General features: G+C 45.9%; 1 long non-coding RNA gene across 1 annotated transcript in view; it reads left to right on the plus strand.

The window, feature by feature from the left end:
* Positions 1 to 4,205, plus strand: part of LOC139083239 (uncharacterized) — a 93,016-nt gene extending 88,811 nt beyond the window's left edge. The window contains exon 2 of the long non-coding RNA XR_011539796.1: positions 1,990 to 4,205. This is a non-coding gene — a long non-coding RNA (uncharacterized lncRNA). The remainder of the gene's footprint in view (positions 1 to 1,989) is intronic.
* Positions 4,206 to 13,833: the final 9,628 nt, after the last annotated feature.

Below are 13,833 nucleotides of genomic sequence, written 5' to 3' on the forward strand. Positions count from 1 at the left end.
TTAGTGTTAATAATAATAGTCTATTTTAATAAATCATGTCAATCTTTGATAACGACAACAGATGACGTTATTATCCTCATTTTAAAGATGAGACATTGAGGCTCGGAGAGGTTAAAGTGCTGTGTCCAATAAGGGTCACCTAAGGCAGTGTGACCTCTGACTCTTCCCTTCTGTGGCATGGGCCCATGGGCCCAGTGGGTGGTAGGAATATTCATGAAAGCTCTTTCTATACGAGGACAGCGAGCAATCACTATACATGGAAATAAAAAAAATGTCTCACTTCTGAAAAATTTACCGAACGTGCGACCACGTGAACTTATCGCTCAGGGCCCTGGAAAGGGCCAGGCTACGTGAGGGGCCCAGAAGCTGCAGCCTCATTAGCTTCGTGGTAAATTGGCCACTGGCCTGATCTCTTGACTAGCAGTTAAGCAGCAATAGTATGGGCTAGTTACTTTTGATGGTCTGTCCCTTTTCTCTGAATTAAAACTTTGTCATTAGCATAGTTTCGGTCTGAGAATTACTGCCAGGGTGGAATTACTCTAATTAAGAGGAAAAGAAAAATATGTTGCCAGTCATTAATTTTTCTTGATTAGAGGGTGACCCAGTTTGAGGTTAAGCGAAGAGGATTGAGGTAGTAATTTAGCACTTTGGGGGGTTTGTGGAGATTTTTGTGAGCTGGAGAAGCAACAGCTGGATCCCAAGATTGCCATCTGATTGGAATTCATAGCTACTTGTAAATACAGGGGTACGAGATCTTTAGGAGCAGCGTGCTAATTTTTAGAATGAACAAAAACAAGAATAGAGTTGGAGGCACAACTCTATAAGCTGAAGGCTACCCAGGCCACATCTATGTCCCAATAAATGTTCAAAAGCTTTTTCTGTCTTAAATGTGAAAATATTATATTTTCATATTTTCTTGATTTGAGGGTCCAGGCATTGACTTGTCAAACTCTGGGATAGCAAGAAACTTTATCTTTAGCATATGCCCAAACATTGAATGTAGGTTAAAATGGACACAATAGTTCAGCTCTCTGACTTACTCAAGTACACATTATTTTGAAGTTTCTGTGATGACAGCAAAGCGTAATTTAGTGCAAAGAGCCCAGACTTGGAGCCAGGAGACCCGAATGTGAGTTCTGCTGCTGCCACCCGCCAGCTCCGTGATTTGGAAGTTAATCTTTTTGAGCTCTCTGAACTCGTTTCCACATTATAAACCTAGTTTAAGGAGTCAAGTGAGATAATGAAATATATGGAATAATAATAAAGTGATAGACAGTTATTTTGGCATCTCTCAGTTCTCAGATCACTTATAAGTTGAGACTTCAAGCAGTATGTTTGGGAAGGAGGTGGAAGGGAAGAGTGAAAGTCTTGGGTTGGCTTCAAGATGGTAGGGACCATTAGTCTTGAATGTGTAGGACATTCTTTGTCACTATAAGAATCAGGCTGGACGTGGCACCTCTGTACTCGTTGCCTGTTGGTTTTGTACTGGAGGCAAAATTTTACCTTTACCTTCATAGGGTTTTTGGCTGGGCCTCAGAATTAATTGACATAAGACCCATTAACAGGAGAAAAAGCATATGAATTTATTTAATGTAGGGTTTAAGAACTTGAGAACCTTCATAAAGAAGACTCAAAGAAGTGGCAAAACCTAAATACTTTTATATTAGGTTGAACAGAGAGAGGCAATTGTGAAAAAGTAACTAAACTGTGTGGGGAGGCTAAAGGAAGATAAGAATTATTTTAACAAGATCTGTTTGTACCGAATTCTCTCCGTCTCGACTTCCCGTCCTTGATGATCAGAATGTTACTTTCTTTCCAGGAGAACATCTTCCATCTGGGGGTTTTATCTTCTGCTTTCAGGGATAAAGTGGGGAGTGCTTTTAGCTCAAAATAGTTTTTATGTCAGAGCCATATTTTGGAGTGACATATTCTGGTTTCCTTCAGTTTTATCTCCTCATCATCCTCTCTCTTTTCTCTCTCCTTTTCCAGTGGCCCACCCCCCAAAGGAGAACGGTTGCTTCCCTCTGTCAAGTGGTTCTGGGGACACTGCCTCTGCTCTTGGCTGTAGCAATGGACACAAAATCCAGACCTGGCCGATCATGATGTTCAGTATGGAGATGACCAAACTGGGCCAAGCAGAATGCTTCTCTGGAGCTCCCACGTGGATGCCAGGCAGGAAGGCTTTTCTTTCCTCTAAGATTGATAAACTGGAATGATGTCTCCTTACAATACAAAAAGAGAAGTAGGCAACATTGCTTGAGCCCCTGATGACTCTGGGACCCAACCCAGCCCCATTACAAAGAGCCAACGAGAGCAAAGAAAGATTCTATTTTAGAGACAGGGGTCTCTTGTGTTCCTTAAATCACGTGATATTGTGATGGCTTCTGAAAAGGGGCCACAGTAATTTCCCAGCACTTTATAGCCATCCTCTCTCCTGCCTATGGACCCTTTCTGTTCACGCAAGGGAAAATGGGGCAATAACGAGGCTTGGCAGAAGCGAAGGGACTGGTAGCCCAGTCCAGTCTTGCTGCCTCACTAAAGCCCGTTTATATTACGCCCCATCAGAAATGCCCTCAAAGGCCACAGAGTCATGAAGGGAATGTACATTTTCAATAAGTTCTTCATGTGACTAGTCATTCAATAGATGTTTGCTGAGTGCCTGCTGTCCAAGTCTTGGAGTTACAGCAGTGAATGAAATGGACAAACTCCCCTGGGCTTGAGAGCTTACATTTGGGGCTGAGCAGAGAAACTAAACAAAAGAAACAACTAAATCATGTGCTTTAGATGGTGATGACCCCACTGGGATCTGGGAGAGAGTGTGCAGAGGGAACAGCCAGTGCAAAAGCCCTAAGGCAGGCTTGTGCCTGGTGTGTTCCAGGAACTTGAAGATAGAGGCAGGAAGATGAGGTCAGCGAGGTCAGGGATGGGGCCAAAGGGGCGGGGCCGCGTAGACCCGCTATGGGACCTGGGGCTTTGACTCAGTGAGGCGGGAAACTCGGGGTGGCTGTTGGGCAGAGCTTTTATGAAGCTCACACTTGATTCTCTACCTAGAAGCCCACAGCCCTCTGCAGCCCCTGCATTCTGCACAGATCGTGGGGGTGGTGAAATGAGCCAGTGTATGGAGAGTTCGCAGCATGGGTGGGCCTGATGCAAAGTAGACCCCAATGGAATGGAAGCTGTTATGATGAACAACAGTCAGACCATTTATACCGAGGTGTAAGTGACTGACCTCAGGTACTCTCTTTAAAGCAGATTTAATGGGAAAGAGAGTTTGAGTCATTGAAGAGACGGAGGGAGAGGGAGGAAGCAGCAGCCCCAAGGGAAGGGAAATTGGGCTGCTTCCCACCTGCTCTGTTCTTACCACAAATTTTCCAAGGGCTGGCCCCAAGAATCTGTTTGGGTCTTCATGCTATTCGGAAGTCCTTAGGCTATGTGCAGTATTGCCTGGCACAGAGTAGACTTCATAAGTCAGTGTTATAAGAATGAATGAATGAATGCAATCCAGTTTACAGTGTCTTTACTGAGCCTCCAGTCACACGGGGTGCCCGCATCCCCTCCCCTGAGCCACTGAGACATGGCTAACTTGAGGACAGCCGGGAAAGGATTGATGTCTCCAAGATCACAGCTGAGTACCCGGAGCTCGTGGTGATGCTTACTACACCGTGTTCTCCTTGAGTCTGAGGATCTGTTGGTATCTGTCAGCTTCTCTGGTTCATTTTAAGGGTGAAGCTGCAGGAGGTACAAGATGTGGAGGAATCGCTGGGCTGCGGAAGGAAGACGACCCAGGCCCCCAGGGACCATACCCCTTCCTCTTTCATCTGCTGAGGCTCCCTTGGCCCTGGAGACTGTGCACATTTTGGAGAGATGTAACTTCATAATTTTTTTTATGGTCCATGGCTGAGTTTAAAGAAGAGGTGGCGGCTGGTAAAATTTTTATTTATGACGTGATTCTCAGAATTCAGTGTTTGCAAATACTGGCAAGGTTGAATTTATGAAAGTCGAGGCTATTTTAATATGTTATCCACGCAGTTTAAAATGTTGCCCCAGGTGGAGATGTTAGAATTTGGCTGCAGCAGATGGCATCCTGGAGCTGCTTGTCCTCAATAGGTACTTTCCTGAAATTGTATTATGACTTACAGCGGAAAGGCTAAATGCCATGAATTCCACTTGTGACTCACATATAGATTTCAATTTGGCTGAAGAAAGTTTTGTTTTCCTGGGTCTATTCTTAATTAGTAATTTGATTCAGGTGCAATTAACACTGCCTTGTGATTGTTTTTGCCTCCTTAGCATTTTTTAACCTGTTAGCTTTGAAATTTGAAGTAGCTAGCCCAAGTGGATAAAAAATAATCTTTTTTCCTTTCTTTTTTTTTTTTTCTGTGCTGAGGAATATTCGCCCTGAGGTAACATCTGTTGCTGATCTTCCTGTTGTGTTTTTTTTTGTACGTGAGCCACCTGTACAACGTGGCCACTGACAGGCAACTGGTGTAGGTGTGCACCCGGGAACTGAACCTGGGCTACTGAAGCAGAGTGTGCTGAACTGAACCACTAGGCTACCAGGGCTGGCCCCAATAATCTTTTTTCTTAAAGACAATTTCTTACATAGGAAAGATTATAATTCATAGTTATTTGCAATTGGTATCAACTGGTGGAACAGGGAGCGGGGGTTGGAGTAGAGGCTGTGAGGGTGGGAGCTGTGTGGCTGCCCTGAACCCCTGCCTGTGGGTACAGAGGCAGGGTTGGACTTACTCATTAAACCACGGTCTTGATCCAATGCATGAACATAAAAATCTTCCTGGCGTATTTTTGGAAGCTGAGCTGCCCTTTTCAAAGGAGGTCTTGCAATTATTTTTTAAGGGCAAGGCTGAGGATCTGTGAGGCATGCACATGGTGGATCATTTTAGAGAGATTCTATGTGACAAGAGAAAAAGACAATGTCATAAACTCAACTTTTGTCTTTTAAAGCTTTTCAGAAATGCGTAGAGAAACCCAAGGATAGAAATAATCAATAGTTCCTAGCATGGGAACGGATGTTCTTTAAAATGGAAGGTATTCAAAAACAAGAATCTAGAAAAAAATTCGTTAGCCGGATTAGTCCCCAAAATGTGAAGCACAGTGTAGCAAAAGGGTTGGCAGCAAAGCAGCTCCTAGGAGGGGTGACAGACTGTCTCCATTGTCCAAAGCCTCTCGGGGGACAACAATGCACACTTGAGCCTGGGCCCACAGAGCTGCTTGACCTGTGGATGACCTTCTGTGCTCTGGCGGGTCTTATAATTCAGTGAGGAGCTCAGATCTGGGTTAGAATACTGGCTTCACCACTGACTGATCATAAGATCTTGGACAAGTCACCTAATCTTCCAAAATCTGTAAAATGGGTTTAACAGTCATGCATAGCTCTCAAGTGGCTGTGAGGATTAAATGAGGGAATATGTGTTAAGTGCCCCAGGCTCTAGCTCTTAATCCCTGCTAGCTTCAGCCACTTGGAGCACAGCCCGTCAACCTCTCATTTAGAAAGAGAAGAGGGTCATTCTCAAGAGAGGATAGAGGAGCCCGCCTTGGAGACGCTCATCCTTCACCTGGAGATGCTCGTCTGGGAAAGGCCCCTCTGTCTTCCCTTTGGCAGAGCCTGACATCTTGTGACTCCCAGGAGAGGTTCGGACTTGGAATTGGTGTAGCATCTTGGCACTTAGGTTCCTTCATTCGTGCCCAGCACACAAATACTCATGTTTCTCTAGGCTCTGGTTGACGGGCTGGGAAACGTTCTGAGACCAGAATTGCACAGGAGGTCACCGAGGTCCTGGGCAGCTCTCCGTGGTAGAGGATGTAACGTGGCTTAACCCAGGTGCTGCTTCTGCACCAGAGCCGGAGGGGGAACATTCTCCAAGTCTCACTGAGCTGTTCGTCTTGTCTCCCCAATTCTGCTTGAGGGATTTGGAGCCCTCCTAGGGCTTCGTAAATTCTCCTTGCTGGAGGTGTGATCACTCTGTCCTGGCCTGCTGTTGCTTTAGCATCAGTCCCCCTGTGAGGGGGTCATGGGGGCTCTATCTTGCTTTGTAAGGAGTTGACATGCCAGTCCAGGGAGGAGCTAAAGTGTGAACAGCAAAGAAGTAAGAAAGAGTCAAGTATTTAATGGCTTAATTTTTCATTATTTTTAAAGGTAGGAAGTAGATAATTATATGTATACTGTTGAGGTCTGGTTTGATTTTCCTTCTGTGCTCTTTGCTCTTACTATTGGTAAGTAGAGGAAAACGTATGCTGGGGGCCCTTTCCATTTTTTTCTGATTTCATCTCCCCATGTATTCAGGTTTTTCTTTCCAAAAGCAAGTGATGGGTTGGAGGTGGGGTGCAATCAGATTGTGTGGGTTTGGGGATTCTATATGGACCTTCCCTTTCCCCAAAATGGGTGAACGTGGGAGTTCCAAACCCAGATTCTATTATTGTGCACCCTGAGAAAGGCAAACAGAAGGACAGACCAAAGGCAGTGTCAGCATGACTCTTTCCTGTTCACCTTTGCTCTTGAAGGTCCCACTTTCTATGATGCACCTGGGGCACAGTGAATTACAGCTGTCTCCATCCTATTCCACAAATAACAAACTGAAGGAACAGAGCAAATAACAGGTTAACACGATGAGCTGATTGTGAGTGCCTGGCTCACGTCCTTCTGCCCATCAGATTCTCTCCTCTGCACCAGGAGGGGCTTTCTTGAGGCCCGGGCAGTGGGGAGCATGGGCTGCATGGTGCGTGAAGCTTTTATGTTAAAAAGCTTAGATACGTCCTTTGAAAGTGGGAAATGGCTTCAAAAGAAATCACATTTTTGTCAGGAGCAGACTGGAGAGCCTGCAACCTTACAGAACTTTAGAATTTCAGAGTCGAATGGATTTGTCCAGTTTGATTTTTCCAAGGAGAAATGGGGGTCCCAGGGAGATTCAGTGTCTTTCCGCAGGCCCACAGCACCCCTCTTTATGCTAAATCTGGCTTTGAGGGAGTGGAGATACAGTGAGAATCTGAAGCGTAAGCCGTAAAGAAATCTAAGTAGGCAGACCCAGAACCAGAACTCTTTGTGCCTTTTATAAGCAGGGAACTGCTGTTGTTTTATTTACGCATCATCTTGTGTGTGGGAAAAAGTTTTTGAAAACCAAATTTGAAATTTGCTAAATATTCATTACCTACTTGATGGAGAAGATCAATGCAGTATGATAAAAAAGTTCTGGCGCTGGGAGTGGGGTGGGAAGAGTCAGAAGACCTAGGTGAGTCCCAAATGTGTGATGAGACGGTCACTCTCTCTTCTTGGTCGCTAAATCCTCATTTGTACTGTGAAGAGTTGGACTGGATAATTTCTAAATTATGTTATAACACTAAAGTTCTGGAACTTTATGATTGTACAAGCAGTATTAGTTAGGACATAGTTCCTGCTGTGTGTGACAGAAATAAAAAATACCAGTGGTTTAAACAAGGTACACCTGTATGTATTTCTCATGTAAAAAGTCAAGCTGATATGGTGGCTGTGCTCTCTGACGTCATCAGCAGCCCAGGTACCTTCTGTGTTGTTGCTCTGCCAACCTTAGGGTGTTCTCTCATCTTTACAATCCAAGATGCCTGGTCACCACGTTGATGTTCTAAGCCACAGGATGGAGGAAGGAGGCAGAGGAGAGGGAGAGCCCCTTGCCTTTATGAGTGTGGCTCAAAATTTGCACTTACCACTTTTGCTCAAACCCTGTTGAGCAGAACTTAGGCAAGTGGCCATACCTAGATGCAAGGGAGGCTAAGAAATGTAAACTTTATTTTGACTGGCTGTCTGCCTAACTACAAGTTCTACTTTTATAGGAGAAGAAGAAATATATATTGGGGATAACTATCAGTCTGTGTCATGGGAGTTATACTTGAGACAATATAGAACACAGGATAGTCTGTTCCTCCACTACTGCTCAGTGAGGCATGGGGGTGCTCAGGTGGAGGTGGTGCCTCTGATCGCCATGACAGAAGCCCAACTTGGAGGAATAAGGATGGGTCTCAGAGAACCTGCTGCTGAAACTCTATTATTCAAAGAAGTGAGTAACGGTTGGAAATTCCTTTTGGCGAATCGGCCCAGTTCCTGATGCTCCCCTTTCTCTGAGATTTACTTCTTATTCTCCAACGTGGCAGGTGATGGCAGCCATATTTGTACCAAATGTCCTTCTCTCCTTCAGTGGCCACAGACTGAAACAGGTGTGGACACTTGGCCCATGCTGGGCCATCATATCCCTTCTCCTGGGAATTCAGAGCTGTGACTGAGAGAGTCATGTTAATTGGGGGCCATTTGCTTGCACTTGAGTGTTATAAACTCCAAAGTGGTGGGCTGCCATCTTCTGTCATGAGTGTGGGGAGTCAGAGAAAGCTGGCCGTGGACAGAGAAGGATGAAGCAGGTGTTCAGAGAGAGCAGTCCCCAGACACCATGGAGCCTGAGTGAAAAACTGGGAGGGGGCTGCTGGTTCCTGAAGGAGCCACTGACAGTGATTCAGTTTCACATAAGGCTGAGATGCATTCATTCCTACTAAATTTATTAAAACCCTCTTAAAAAATACACCATGTTGATATAGAGAGAGCTCTTTTTAAAAAAAGAACTCCTGATCAGTTGTTTTTTTTTTATAATGTCTTAAAATCTCATGTACCATCTTAACAGCTAATGGCTTGCAAATTTCAATTTTCTGCTTGTCACTAAGAGTGACAACTCAGAGGAGACTATATAAATTGATTCACCTAGCCAAACTTATCCGAAGTGGGGAAGCTAAATAGGTCAGCCAATGGAAACCAAAACCACAGTGTCTTTTCCCAAATAAAACAGCAAGAAATCCACGTAGGAAGGGATGAAATACAATGCAACGGTTCTGACGGAAGATGGAACACAGTTCATCTTTATTTTTAAATATCTCCCTTTGACTTCAATGAACGTGTGGGTTTGAAAAGAGCATCAGTTGGTGTTAGAGGAGAGAACTCACTATATACACATTTATAACTTGGCTTCAAAGGAAAAAAAATAGATAGGCAAGTCATCAACTTGCTTCAGTAAAATTTAAGAGTGGAGATTCTGATGAGGAATAGAGTCCGTGCTGTGAAACTTCCCATATGAAATATGAAATCCACTTGAAATGTATTGGAGTAAGACTTCGATTAACTGGAACCTAATTAATCAGACCTTTCAGTTATTATTATTCTCAAACCTACTTAAGTCGGGGATATAATAAAACAAATCAGTCCTTGGGGGTGTCCAGGCTTTAGGCTTAAAAATTGTTTTTATCTCTAATATTTATCTAGAGCCATAGAATTGACCAAATAATTGGTTTTTAGAGCTACTAAGACCTTAAAGACCATCAAATGTGCTGGTTTTCAACATTAGCTGCATGTTGCAATCACCTGGGGAGCGTTTAAAACTCCTGATGCCCAGGCTGCACCCCATACCAATTAAATCAGGATCTCTAGAGTTGGGAACTGGGCATCAGTATTTAAAAAAATTTTCCAGACGATTCCACTGTGCAGTCAAGTTGGAAAACCAGGGATCTTCTCTACAGATTTTCCAAGAAGTGAAGTAACCAACTCAGATTGCCAAATGGTGCAGAACCAGAACTGGAATCTAGGACTTTCCGAACCAGTCTGACCTCTGCCCCCTTACACCACGCAGGCTCCCGGCTACAGAGGGCTAACACACGCCACCCCACTCTGACTGCTAAGCTGGTGCTTCTGCAACTTTGACTTGCCTCCCAATTACCCAGAGAGTTTATTAAATCCAGGTGATGTTGATGCTGCTCGTCTGGGTACCACCCTCTGAGAACCACTGTGTAAGCCATCCTGCACTCTCCCTTCACCCACAAGCACACCTACCTAGCACCCAGGTGGTCGATTTGGACTCTTCTCATCCCCGTGCTGTACGGTGCAGTATCTCCTTGTTTCTCCAAAAGCTGTGAAGCTATTCTGTTCACTTGGAACCTAAGAACCACCCACAGATGAAGGGTCGTTTCCTGCCGAGGGATTTTTCAGCCATTGTGCTTTGCTGAATTGCAACATTTGGCCACATTATTTCCAGAGCTGGGTTTTTTTTTTTTTGCCTTATCCCTGAGAGAGTGAAAGATGTGCTTCATAATGGGCAACACCAAGGAGGTTAAAGTTCACCGACAAGGACCATTCGTTAGGCAGGATGGGTGTCTGCAGTCTGCTTATCAGCCTCCACATGTGGCCAGAGATGGAAAAACTGACAGGCAGTAGAATGAAACCCGGGCACCTGTGGAAATCCAGGCCTAATCCCTTCCCATAAAACAAAGTGGAAGATAAGTGGAAACGGTTGAAACCTGAAAGCAGATGGCTGAGTTGCTCCACACCGGGCCATAAAGGGGAACCTTTGTGACAGAGTATTTATGGGTTTGGGGAAACCTGACAAGGTGTTGCTGTAAATGCCAAGAAATATACAGAACAGTGATTTTGTTATTTGAACACATCTCATGATACCTGCAGCTTCGCAAGGATGGAGAAAGACAGATGCTGTGTGTGTGTGCACGCACATTAGTTTAGCTCATGCTGCTATGAGAAGACGAACCTGGTGGTTGGGGGAAAAGGGCTGCCAAGGGAAATCCCTGTGAGTGTGTAAGCAGGGACCAGCTGACCATTTGGTCACCGAGGGTCTCTATATGGGGGTTTTGGAGTAGGGGATAGGGGGGTTTGGGCTCATGGCTTTAGTGTTCTCTTTAAAGAGCTGCCCCAAACAAAAGTGGGTCCAAAGCGCCATAGACTGAAGTAGGTGTCTGTTTGGCCGCCCCTGTGCCAGGCCATTCCACTACTCTGAGGCCACCATCTTTGCCTTATGCCTTTTAGCATCAGTACCTAGAGCAGCCCTGCTTTCTTTGTATGGGTATCGAGCTGTGACTAATATCTTTGACTGATCAGCCAGGTATTCCCGATCTTTTAAAGTTCTGTCCTTGCTCATGGCCTGATTTATAGAATCCTTTTGATAGGTAGAAAGAATTCCTTAATATGCAAAGGAGTTGCTAACTGGACCTTTGAAAGCTATTCTCTATGAAAAGAAAGTACCACATGTATTATTTAGAAATTCATTTTTAAAATCCAAAGAGCCCTTTCTAATTGCAGTCCTGAAACAAGCCTGCAGTACTGGGTGGATGGGGGGAGGGGTGGCCTTTTTGTCTCGAGATCCGAAGAACACATGCTCTCCTTTTCAAAGTGGATGAATCAAGCAGGAAGATTTTCAATTGTAGTTTAAACCGAGCAGACCCTTCGGATTTTCCTGCAGCCTGTCCGAATTCTATTTCTGGGAAACTGCATTGTGATAGAAAAAGACAAGGAGGGAGGAGAGAGGAATCCAAATGAGAAACATGCGGAGAAGGGAAAACAGATGTCTGGAAGTTGCATGCAGGGCCCCTTGGTTGCAGTGTTGGGGTAAACAGGCCGAGTCTGGAGAGGCAGTTTTGGACGGGAACCATAGATGCAAAAGGGAAGGAACCAGTGGCCCTGGAGCCCCACGGTGGGCTGCTCCACACCTGCCCATTGGAGACTTCAGACAGCAACCAGAGGCTGCCCTTCTGCCTTGGGGGGGGGGGGGGCCTGGCAGTGTGCCCTCCTGAAGGCAAAGAGTGAGGCCCGCTCACCTCCCACCCGATTCCCTACTGCATTCTTCCGGCCCCCCAGGATTTGCTGGCAACAGGGTTCCTTGCTGGGCGGCCCACCTCCCCCCAGGCTCATCTCCTGCCTTCCACTGTTGAAATTTACAGGTGCAGTATCAATCTCTTCCCTAGCTGCTCCCTGCCAAATGACAGATGCCAGTCGGATGAAACCAGCGGTGTCTCCCATTGTAGGGCAGTAGTTCTCAATAAGCAGTTCCTGGACCAGCAGGGCAGCATCACCTGGAAACTTACAGAAATGTAAATTCTCGGGCCCCACCCCAGATCTACTCCAGGGGTAGGGCCAACATCTCCTGATCACAACATCTTGTGAATGGCAAGCCCTTCAGCTGATTCTTGCTGAAGTTTGAAAACCACTAATACAGACGTTTAGGATATTTGCATTGGAGCAGAGGAGATCATCCGTGGAGAGTGGTGAATTTCCTGGTGGGAATTTGGGAGCGCTGTGATGAGTCAGTGGAGGAGGTAAAATTTAGGGGAGCAGCTGGGCCCCTTTTTAGGCCTCTAGATGACTCCCTGTTTTGCCCATGTGTGAGACCCGCCCCTGGGGCCATCTTTAGTGGAGCTAGCCTTGGGTAGGTGATGTTGCTGCTGATACCAGGGTTCTTATATCCTTGAGAGGGTCCCCCAAGGAGCAGGCTGCCCAGCTCACCCCACTGCCAACACCCACTTCCTGACGCTCCTCTATTCTCCAGCCTGCATTGGATGCATCTTCTCTGGGAGCTCTTCTTTGCAGTGGTTCTCACTCCACCCCTACCTGCCCCCAAACATACACTCTCACACCCACTCACACTCTCCCTCTCACGCCCCCTCCCCCGCCCCAAGTCAAGGACACAGAGGGCATCCCTGCTTTTCCTTTCTTCTCTCTTGGGGGATGCACCCAAGAGAGGCAGGCAGCAGAGTTTCTTTGATGAGAACTCTGTAAAATGTTGCTCACAGAGCTGCTTTCCACGTGTTTTGGCTGTAGAATTTCCAATGGCAGATTAAATAGTGCGTGTGTCTACTTAAATTAACTCTTCCTTGCCCTCAATCCTGAGTCGATTATACCGTGTTACTGATCCCCCCTAATTGCTGCCTGGATGCTCATGCTGATTTAAGAGGGCCTATTTAGCGGAGTCTTTGGCTGGACGCTGCTAGCCCACAGTGATCTCTCCCTCTTTGGGACTTGGGTTGGAGTTTGGCTTTTTGGTTGCAAGGGCTCAACTTCTCTTGGGTTGCCCAAGCATTCTGGGCCTTCTTATAAGTGTAACTAGGGGAATCTGACTACACCTTGTCCATTCCACCTCCCTCTCCCTGGAAAGAGAACAACAAAATTTAATCCTGCTCTTTCTAGAATGATCTATCACAGTAACCAAGGGGCAACCATTGAAAGACAAGAAGGCTCCTTTCCTCTTGAGTTTGGCTCCCAAGACGGAGCTGAGAAGAAACCAGTGTGCATTTCTTTTTGGATCATGCTGAGGAAAGATCAAGTTATTAAGAACTTGAACTGGTCTTCTATGTTATCATTCCCTTTTGCAATTTGTCCCAACTCTTCAGTAAAGATCTTCCTAAATACCTACCCAGCCTGGTGTAGAAGTTTTTGGGAGATGGAACAGACAGAGTGTGAAGGGGTGGGGGCCGCCCACTCCACCTCTTTGGTGACTTCAGTGGGGAGAGGGCATCCTGCCTGTTGAATGACCTACATTCAGCCCCTCCATTTGTGGCCCGTTGAGTCCGTGGGGGGAGTTGGAGAAAGACCACAGGTGGGGAGGAGAGCCCCTCTGGGGGAAACTCAGGAGAAGCAGTCAAGATGGCCTATGTGTCATGGACATCTTGGTACTTAAGGGAACAGTTGCATGGGAATCCAGACATGGCCAAAGAGCCAGCCTCAGGAAGGGCGGGATTGGAGATCGGACCTGGAGCCCCAAAGGTAGCTTTGGGAAACACAAGAGTTTGTGAACTTGGCTCCATGTTCCATCATTTATTTCCAGGATTCTGCTCCTCCCCACTTGTCTGCTCCTTCGTAGCTTCCTCTACTGACCGTTTTTCCCCAAAGTCCACTCTGAATAGCTTCGTGTACCCGTCCAGATCCACCTTTCACCCTTCTCTACCCTGCTCTGTGCCCTGGGAGGCTGAACCATGTAAAACAAAGACCATTAGAGCTAAAACATAGAAACTGAGTTTATTAACTTG

Source organism: Equus przewalskii, chromosome 5 (genome assembly GCF_037783145.1).
Source record: "Equus przewalskii isolate Varuska chromosome 5, EquPr2, whole genome shotgun sequence".
NCBI classification, from domain to species: domain Eukaryota; kingdom Metazoa; phylum Chordata; class Mammalia; order Perissodactyla; family Equidae; genus Equus; species Equus przewalskii.